Source organism: Corvus brachyrhynchos, unplaced genomic scaffold (assembly GCF_000691975.1).
Source record: "Corvus brachyrhynchos isolate BGI_N302 unplaced genomic scaffold, ASM69197v1 scaffold148, whole genome shotgun sequence".
NCBI lineage: Eukaryota > Metazoa > Chordata > Aves > Passeriformes > Corvidae > Corvus > Corvus brachyrhynchos.
Window position 1 is genome coordinate 1,048,429 of NW_008239785.1, and position 10,743 is coordinate 1,059,171.

The window sequence follows — 10,743 nt, forward strand, 5'->3', positions numbered from 1 at the left end:
AAATCCCTGATAGCAGTGCAGTCTAAACATGAATGGACCTGTGTTTGCTGGTTACTCCTGTCTGTCATGCCAGCTGTGAGTGGCACTAAAAGGAAGTGGCACTCCTGGAGCTGCCCTCTATCAAATCCTGCTCAACAAGATCATCTCAGGCCGTGAAGGAAATCTCAGCTCATCTCCTCTTGGATTTTCATCTTTTGAAGATCCTATGTCTTGCAATAACTCCTGCACATGGTGCATCTCTTGCTGGGAACGCTCAGATGGACATTGAGAAATAAAATCAAGCTGGTGTCTTTTGGAGTCTCTAAGCCTCAGTAATCTGGTCAATATGATGACCAAACCTGTCACTGGTAATTTGCTGGGATATTGTGCACAGCCCATGGTAGGAGGGCTCTTCTTTGGAAAGAAATACAGTAATTTGATGTATGTTTTAGTGCCACTGAGATTCTTCTATTTAAAGCTTCAATATCCAGACTCCTAAAAGCAATGCCTAGATCTAGGGAGAATTTAAATGGCAAATGAGGAAGTAAAATGCAATCTGAAAGTTTCTGAAGGTAGCCTCCAGCAGGAAGCAGTAATTGCAGAAGGCTGATGTGCCTGGGGCAGAGTGGAAGTAGAATTCACTGCTTATTAGGAACAAACTTGGTTTAATTTATTTTAGACCACTTAAATACCCTGAATAATTTCCAGATAATGACAGATAATTCTGAATTTGAAATATTTTCATTTCTGCCCCTTTCTGAGGCTCAGCTGCCTGTTGCTACTGGGAACTGCAGGGCTCTGGATTCCTGGAACTCTGATTACTCCAAGGGCAGGATTTGTTCAAGTAGCGTAAGTCTGATGCCAAGCTGCTGCAGAGAAGTGCTCTTAATTGAACAGGGGCAATGACAGAATGTGGCTTGATGTGTCCCAGTTGTGTGAGACCTTTGTAAAGAGCCCTTGTACTTAAAAGTAAAAAAAGGTCAGGACTTGTGCAGTGTGTACTGGGTCTCAGTCCTGATGTTAAAATTACAGCTTTGCACCTGAAAGCAGACTCGTAACAAGGATCTGGGAATGCTGATTTGTATTTTGAAGGGAAATTACTTGTAAGGAAAGGGAAAGGCTGCTGGTGTGAAAAGTCCCAGAGTAAAATAGAAAATGCAGCAGGAGAGCAAGCCAGATTCGACTCCCTACAATGAGATTGAGTGAAGCCTCCTGAGGATTTCTGTGAAGTTGTACTACTTTTAAAACCGTATTTCCATTCAAATGTTTTGTGGAATATCAGGAGCTTTTGAAAAATTGGCAAGTATGTGGTCAGAGAAGGTTTTTAGTGTACACCTACCTTTCAGTCCTGTAATATGCATTAAATTTTAATTTTTTGTCCCATGATTCTAGGAACTCTAGATGGACTTCTTAGCATTTCTTGTGTATAACATTTTCATTGTGTAAGCAGTTGTGGAATCATCGTGGCTTTTAATTCCCTGTGAGTCAACTGAAGGTTTGGGGAGGTACATTTATGTTGAGATTTTCCTGAATATGTATCATCTGCCTGAAATATTCTGTGCTCCATCTCGATCAATTTCAAGTCCAGAAATGTTTACAAGGATACCCTATTTAAAAAAAAAGATTTTAATTTGGATTTATAGCAGAAATTTAGCTTCATGTCTTACTTATTTTTAAGGTCTAAGCTGGGTGCTTTAGGAGGCTGTAGCAGATAATAATGTGCACGCTGAAATAAATGTAGCTGAAAAGGCATTGATGATGACTGTGCTGTCAAGGAAATCAGGTTTTGTTTCTTCAGTTGCATCTCTTAGTATTGAATTTCTCTTTCACAGCTTTCCCTTCCCCAGTAAATGAAGATGGCATTGTTTTTAATGTAAGAGCTCCTCGTGTTCCTTCTGCATCCCGATATCCTTACACAGTGTTTGCAGGGGAATTGGTTCTTTCTAACCTGCTCTTGGGGAGCTTTGTGCAGTATTTTTGTCTTGTCTGAATTCTAGGAGTAAAACCAGGATATGCTGCTGGAGGTCAGGTCAGAGTGGGGAGGAATAAATACAACCAATCTCCCTTCTCCAAGAGAAAAAAAAGAGAAGAAAAAAAATCCCAACTCCTGTCTTTCCTTTTTGAGTCTCTTGTGTGGCAATCCAAGCAAACACTCCAGGAGCAGCAGCAGAGTTATTTCCTTTCTGAGCTGCAGGTGGCTCTGGCACATGTGGATTGTCTCAGCCTGGGAAAATCCAGCAAAGGCACCATCCTGGAGTGGTGGGAATCCTCTGCTGAGTGTCCACTGCTCCTTGTGAAACACCCTGGAAAGCTGTAGCTCTGCTGTGCTTTGGGTCTTGTGAACATTCGTAGGAAGCTGAAAGCTCATTTTACATCACTGGCTGAACCCTGCTTCCAGCTCTCTCTTACTGATTGTTAATTTATCCTCAAAGTATCTGTGTGGCCATTTTTTATCTTCTGTGAGTGTCGGTGGCTTTGTACTGAAGTTTTTCAGGGGGGACTGTGCACAGGAAATAACTGTCCAGTTTCCCAAGTACACACCTCTGAGTGTGTCCATCATCTCCCCTCAAATCACTTATTTCACCTCTCACTTCTGTCCCAGCACACCTCAGCCTTGACCTGTAGCAAGTACTGACTCTGCATTATTTATTCATTGACTGGCTGGCTAGCACTGCAGAGCAGGCTTTTTCCTCTGATCCTTTTAGCCCACGTGGGGTATTAATCTTTATGAAGGATTTCTAACTCAATTTTTGAGATTTTTCATTCTTCAGCATTCGTTTTTTTCCAAATACTCCTATTTTTCTTCTAACAGAGGCACTGTCCATATTTGGACCAACACCCTTTATTTCAGAGATACTTACTTCCATCTTGCCTGTTTTCCTGTAAAGCTGAAATAATGACAAGGTGGGGATCAGTGTTGCCTGCTGTTGAGCATTTTTGTCTTTCATCATACTTCATGGACAACGAGTAGGGAATTTTGAAACAGATACTAAAGAGAGCAGGTCAGACCTTGGGATCACAAGAAGAAATGCCTTGCTGGAATAGTTCTTACTCTGGAATCAATAAAGCAGCCTGGATGCACCATGTCCTTTATTTTTGTAACATTTGGATGCACTTAAATAAAAACATCTTGGTTTACTGCTGGATAATCCTGAGGCTGTCCAAGGAATCCAGTCTGGGTGAATCCATGACATGCCAGGTCAGGTTTATTGTTCGTAATGAACTGCATGAAACCTTCCCCTTTTTGAAGGAAATATTCTATTTTTGGAGAGAAGCTGAGATTTGTGGAGCATTCATGTTACTTGTTTCTGGGAATTTCTTGTAATAGGCTTCCAGTGTTCAAAAAAGCTCATTTTAGACCGGGATACCCTTCATATTTTTCTATTAACAAGCCACAGTAGCCCCTCCACCCCCCAAAAAAGCCCCAACTGGGTTCCTGGGCCATGATTTTTCTGTTCAGACACCTTGAGGATTTGTCTCTTTCTTGTTCCTCAGTTTACACAGTTATTTTAAGTTATTGACATAGATGCCTAGACACTTTGCTGCTGACTCCACAGAAAAAAAATCTCGCTGTTTTCCTTTGAGAGAGCTTTTCCCTGCCAGGGGAAGGTCTCTGGGTGGGTTCCTACCTTGGAGGTGACCTCCTCAGCATATTAACTTGCCAGCCAGACCATTAAATCTTGTGGGAATAAACAAAGGCAGGTCCTAATGGAGTCACTCTGCATGTCTTGGCTCTGGCTGGTGGTTTCTTCCATTCCTTCTAGCAGGCAGATGTGTTTATTTCTGATTTATGTTACTGAAGAGTAGACGTGTTCTGGGAGTCCTCCCTGCATGATGGGGTTTTAATTGTGGTTCACTGAATAACCTCGTAAAAAGAAGGCTGCATTTTACCAGGTGATTCAAAACTTGCAAGGCTGCTGTGAAGTCAGACAAACTCTAAGCCCATTTAGTCCCTGCACTTCTCAACACAAAAGACATGAGAGAAGTGATCTTGCACTTGGATTATTTCTACTTCACTATGGGCCATAAATGGGTGTTTTTCTTTGTTTCTTTATTTCAAAGGAAAATAGGAGTTAATCTGAGAGTCACTCCTTTCCACGGGGATGAATATGATCAAAATAAACTTTGACTAGGAGGAAAAAAGCAATACTACTGAGTCAGCCAAGCAGAGGGGGAAGTTCAGTTTAAGATGGTGTTAGGCAGAGAGCAGCTACAGGAGACTTCTCCCACACTGATGTGTCCGTGTCAATTTGAACTGACATTTTTTCCTCCTCCTCACTCTGCTTTATTGTTTCATTAGGAGATCAGACAACTGGAAACTGAGAGCTTCCAGGTAGCAAAGCTCTTAAAACCTTTTATAAAATTTTCAATAGGACCTCTTGATAACCATTTGCTTCAGCTATTTACCCTGTCCATCTTCTGTTTGAATTAATAATGAACAGTGAACATGCTAAAATAAGTTAAGTGATGCTACATCCACCTATTTAAAAAATGATGAATTATGCTTTCTTCTGCATTTATCTTGTGTATCAAATGGGCATTTTTTAAAGTGATGGTGTCCTCCATGCATAGCTTGTGTCTGTTGCAGCTTTTCTGGAACTGGGCAGAATTTAGACCTGTAAATAAGAAATAATCCAAGAAGAAATTAAAACTGAATTAATAAATATACAGAAGTGTATAGAAAGTTTCCCCTTGGGGAAAAAAAAAAAAGGGGGTTTGAAATATTTGTAGGTTTTGGAACTGTAAGAAAAACCAAAGTTTTATTGATTTATTAATCCTTTAGTGGGGCTGTAGGGAATCTGCACCTGCTCTTCAGTACTCTCCACTCAGGTTGCACTCTACTTTTACAAGTTTGCACAGTATTTAGAAATCCAGTCCTCTTCCTGCCTGTTTTCCCTTTCTAGGTACTCATTTTCATGGAGATCTTGGCCCATTCAGACCACGAGCAGGAAAAAATCTCCTTTCTCTGGTGCAAGAGATGAATGCCTGTGGGTTTCTCAGGAAGGCAGTTCCCAGCTCGAGCAGTGCCCATCACTGGGAGGTGATGAGGACTCTCACTCCTCACATTTAGCAGTGCCTTGAAGCCTTCCCCTTTCAGCCTGCTGCCTCTGAGCCTTTTGCTCTCAACAGCTGCAACTTGAGACCTCTTGACTTTGTTTTCTAAATGCCTTTAGCACCTCCAGATGGCCGTGAGTCAGTGAATTCCAGCGTGCTGCAGAAATGATCGCTTTCTGCTCAAGTTAAACACGTTTTGACTCCGTTGCTAATTTTCTACTTAGGCTTTGGAGCAGACTGCTAAAACTTGTCCTCTTCCTGATCATTCTCCTTAAATGAACGACTTCAGCCATAAAGCACGCACAAAAGGGCAGTAATCAAAAACCTTTCCATAGCTGAGTTGTACAGGGAGATATTTCTGAGATGTTCAGGTCTGAATTAATGATTCTGTCCTCTGGTCAGGCCAGGTTTATGATTTGCAGGATCTGGGCAAGGCAGAAGTGAAGGTGTTTGATGGCCCAGCTCCCCTGGAGTGGGAGGTGTAATGATTCTGTAATTGTGCTGCACTGGTAAGGGTTCCTGTGTTAAATTTACAAACGTGGCAAGGTCATTAGGAACAGCAACAGCCTCTTGTTAGACCATATGACAGAACAAAAAACCAGAAATCTTTGAGCCTTAAAGCCTTGTTTATAATGAATGAAATTGAGTGAATGCATCAGTGAATCAATTAACTTAAAAAGCAGCTATCATTGTCTGCCTGTCCCCTGACCAGGGTTAGTGACCCTTGGTTTTATTTCCTTCTGGCTGGGATGGATGTGCAGGGGATGGATGTGGAGCTGGGAGAAGGTTCAGTCACTGCCTGCTCTAGACATCCACAGCTTCCTCCTACGAGCTGCTGAGGGCTTCTCTGGACTATGGAGGAGACAAAGGGTATTCCAAATCTTTTAAATTAATAAGATTTTAGTTCTCTAATAGCAACACCTGCTTGCTGAATGCATTCTGAGTAGTCCAGCTGCACCAGACTGTATCACTTAGGAGACATGGATTTTCCAGTTGTGTCCAAGGCCCTGGAAGGGGAGGACAACCTTGTGTACATCTGAGCCAGCTTAGTCATGGAGCATGCCAGGGGTTCACGTTTGCATCAGTGTGACAAGTAAAATCTGTCTAAATTAAAAGCCTTGAAATTGAGAAAATATTGTTTTGTTGGGAAGAACACAGGTGTGGAAAGAATGCTTGGCTTAATGAGCTTATCTAATTTCTGTCTCCCTTGTAAGTACTAGCCTGAAGTTCTTTTTAGAGATAATAGCCAACAATGCTTCGTAACCACACAGGATTTACCATTCCTAAACAGCTAAAAAGCTGAAACTACTCACAACTATGAAAACTCCATAAAACTGAACATTTTGCAACATTGCTGTGTTGAAACTGGGCGCTCCCTCTGGACTGGGCACGGGCTGGAGCCAGTCCTTGGCAGGAATTTGTGCAAGTGCCTCAGGTGCCACAAATACTTTGTATTTCTGCGAAATAACTTTCAGGTGGTTATTACTATCCTTGAGGCTTTTCTAGTCTTTCTCCTCCCTGTGGACTGTGCCTGTGCACATCTGAGAGCAGGGGAAGGTTCCTGCCAGGGAGGTACCACCAGCCTGCAGACCCCCCCCCACCCCATGTCCCAGGGGAGCTCCCAGGGTGCCCTGTCTCCTCTCTGGAGACAGCTACTCTAAACACTGGGGATGGTGTTTATCCTCAGGGCCAGGGCTCCATCAATTTGTGCAGTTTATGTCGGGAAGAGACAGTAAAACTGGTGCTTACAAGAATTCTGACTGCACCCGCTCCAGACATGAAGACCCTCGTGTCGCCCGGCCCTGCACGAGGTGGGCGGTGGGGACCACCCCAGGAGGAGGTTTGGGGTGTGGAGAGGGCTGGAGGGTTTGCTCTGGCTCTCAGTCCAAAAGGCAGTGAGCAGCTGGGATGGGGAGGACACATCTGGACACTCCAAGGAGGTGGTGGTAGAAGGGGAGTCTCCATGGGGGGGTTGGGAGAGGATATTTGGGCTCTTTTTGGGACTCGGCAACACATTGCAGGTGATGGGAAGGGTGAGACCTCCTGCTGCTGAAGAGGTGCTGGGAAGGAGCAAATGCTAAATCTGGGTGACACTGAGTGCTGAATGGCAAGGTCTGACATCCCAAATGACCCTTGATAGGGATTGAAATCCCATGGATACACAGGATGGGGAAAGGTAAAAGGAACTGCTGTCCCAGGGACTTCAGCAGAGGGTGGGATCCCTTTGCAAGCAGAGACTGAAACAGCTGTTTGGAGACATTTCACCTCGTATGGAGGGTTGAGATCAGTCTGAGCACGTCTCCAGCCATCCTCTGCTGCCAGGACCCTGTACTTACTGACTTTTTCCAGCTTCTTGGGTAAGGAAAGGAGGCTGCTGGGAGAGCAGTGCCCTGGCGTGCCATGCAAAGGTGCTTTGGCAGGGGCACTTAGCAGGAAGGAAGGACCCTGACAGCTTTGCTGTCATCCTCTTGCCAGCACAGGACCTCCAAAATCCAGCAGGAAACAGGGGAACAGAGGCAGTGTGTGGCTGCCTCAGTGGCCTCCATCCACAGAAACCTGGGAGGTGCCCACTGGGAAGTCACTGCCTGGTGAAAGGCAGCAGCTGCTTTACTGAGGTGCTGTTTAATTGTTTTGCTAAAGCAGCTGCCTCTGCCTTATTAATTTAGAAGAAATTACTGACTGAAGAGAAAATTCTAGCTTGTACTTTAACTTGATTTTTTTTTTCCTTTGGGGCAATGAGAGACTATCCCATAACACTTCTCTGCTTGAAATCACAAGATCTCTTGGAGATCTGCCTTATGCCTTGCCCTCATGTTAAAAAAAGGGGATACTTAAAATCAGCTGGAGTCCACCAGGAGCTTCACCTTCTCAGCAGCCCAGACTCAGAATGGGTGAGCTCTGTTAATTTAGAGCAGTTTGACAAAATATTCAGTTGAGGACCCAGCGGAGTACTCCAGGAATTATCATTCCAGGTCATTTGTCCTGCCTGTGTGAGAGTTACAACTCTTGACAGGTTTGGATTCCATTTCATTTCATTCACCAATTTTGTATCCATGGGTAACAGCAGAACTGATGTGGCTCTGCACTGCTGCAAGGAGGCTGTCAAGGTTTTCAGGTTTTAAAATCAACGTGCTTTGATGACTCTTCTGTTCTGCAGCATTTACTTTACAGAGTTTTCCCTGAAAAAACCTGTTTAAAAATTACTTTCCTTTTTTTTTTTGCAACAGTTGAACTGAAAGCAAGACAGAAGAAGTTCAAGGATGCCTTTGTAAAAGACTGGTGATCTTGCCAGAGATACAAGATCTGGCTTGTTCTTGTCTTCTCCCTTGCAGAAGAAATAAGTTTACTTAGTCCTGAAGTGTGTTGGGAAGGATGAGGTTCAGAACAGACTCTTCCTTCCTTCCTTCCTACAGGACTGGAGGAGCCACGACCTCCTGGAGGCTTTGAACATTTGTCACTTTGGAAGTGCAAAGGAGATAAATCTGCCTGTGCTCAGTAAGGGTTTCAGGGCTTTTCTTTTTCTTTTCTCTCATTTATGAACATCTGCCACTGACTTCCATGCTGGGAGGAAGGTCCCCTTTCCATTAGGATGTGCCAGCTGATGGCCACATCCCATGGGCAGCAGTAGTTACACCCCACTGACCGTGCATGAAGAATGTAATGTATTAAAATAATCTAGAACAAACTATAAAAACACTTAAACAACAAGCCCAAAGCAAAATAATTATTTTACATCTACTAACTCATTGTTTAAAATGAAGTTATACTCATCTTGAGTGAAATGCTGCTTCCCATTTAAGTCCATCCTTCAAAATTCTTCCCAAAAGTCCTCAAACACAACCTTTTTGGTTACGAGGCTGCCTGAATTCACACACAGACACTTGACATTCTTTGGGCAACAGTGAAGACATGAAAGGAAGCTGGAAACCCCTTTTTGTCTCAAGCACTGCCTTAAAGACTCCCCACAGCTTCTGGAAGTCAGTCCAGGCTCTAGAAAGCATCCTCTGGATGCTAAACCTGCTTTCTAAGCCTTAAGTTACCAAACCCCTCAAACAGAAGAAACACGTGGCCAGCAAATGTGTGGGACCAGCTGCAACTCAAAAAACATCAAGGGCTCAACAGATTTTCTGCTGCTCACACTTCCTGGGCTCTGTTAAGCACTCAGGCTTTGCTCCTCTGTCTGTAATGTCTGGTTTTGACACTGGATGAGAGTTTGGCCTCAAAAGTACCTGAGCAGCTACAGGTGAGTTGTTTTTAATTAAACATCTTGCTGGAGACTGATGGAAGCTTCAGAGAGACCTTAATGCAAGTGGAGCCAAATGTGGGAGGGTCTGAGCTGGGAGGGAACAAGGTCCAAAGGTTTTCAAATCTGGGGAAGGTGAGCTCTGTTTTGGAAGGCTAAATTTAGCAGTGATTAAACGAGCTCTTAATTAACCAAATATTCCTCCTGCTTGCCTTTCCAAATTACTCAATAACTGAACAATTATAATGAGCTCAGCAAGTAATTACTCTCCGTTCCTTGCCAACTGCAGCCTTGGAACCCACCAGCTGTTAATGTGCTGGGAAATGAAGTCCATCAAGTGTGAGTCAAATAACTGAAAACTGAACAGGAAAAAGCCCCCCCAGGTTTCCAGGCACTGTAAGGAAAGCTGCTCCCCCATGCTGAGCCCCTGAGTGTCCCTCCCAGACTGAAGATCCATCATGAAGATGATGAGCATGGGTTGGAGCTGCAGGACTCTGTTTTCATAGGTGCTCTGGCAGGGATATAAGCGTTCCTCATGGTTATTCTGCCTCACGAGGCTCTACAGAGCCTCCCTGGGGGCTAATGGGCATCTCTAGACGGGGGAAGCCACTGCCCCACTCACTGACCAGAAAGGAGAGGGCAGAAATAAAGCCCAAACCCTCTGAGAACACAAGATTTTTCCCTGTTGCAGCAGAGTAAAAGTCACTGGGATTATGAATTTGGCCATTTACTGGCCTGAGTTTAACTGATATGTTAAACAAGAACAAGCTCAAGTGCACGGAATAATTTAAAAATTAGATTAGATTTGAAGATGCTTCACATGCACTCCTTTTCACGCCCATCAGTTTTATCAGCTCAGCTGCCTGGGGGTAGGCAGGGAACCTGATCAGGACAAGAAATAATTACTTTTGTCTCGACTGGGAAAAAAAACCAACCCTCAACCCTATAAAGTAAAATGACTTAATTTTTTTAAAATTACAAAACTGCAAAGACAGATATACCAGCCTCAGTGAGGGGACAGAGGAGGTGGAAGGTGGAGGAGCAGCAAAGGAAAAGCTTTGTAAATCATCCTCCTGTCTGTGCAGACATAACTTCTCAAATGGAGCTGAAGGATTTGCTGATAGAGTCACAGTTGCAGGAACATTCCCACTTTCTGATTAGGTTGTGGAAGTCAGTAGAGGCTTCTCCCTTCTCGGTGGGCAACCTAAAACAGCTCTGAAATCCAAGAGGTAAGAAATGTCCCCAAAGCCTTGAAACTCTCACTGGGGTATCACAGAACGTGGTGTGTGGTGGCTTTAGCTGTGGAGCAAAGCCAGGGTGGAAGCAGAGTCCCTGGGAGAGGTTACAGCTTATTGCTGAGGAGGAAATGTGACACAAAGAAGGGACAGAACACGCAGGGACAGAAAAATAAACCCCATAAGGTTAAAGTAAGAACAGCAAAGACAGCAACATGGAAAAAAGAAACA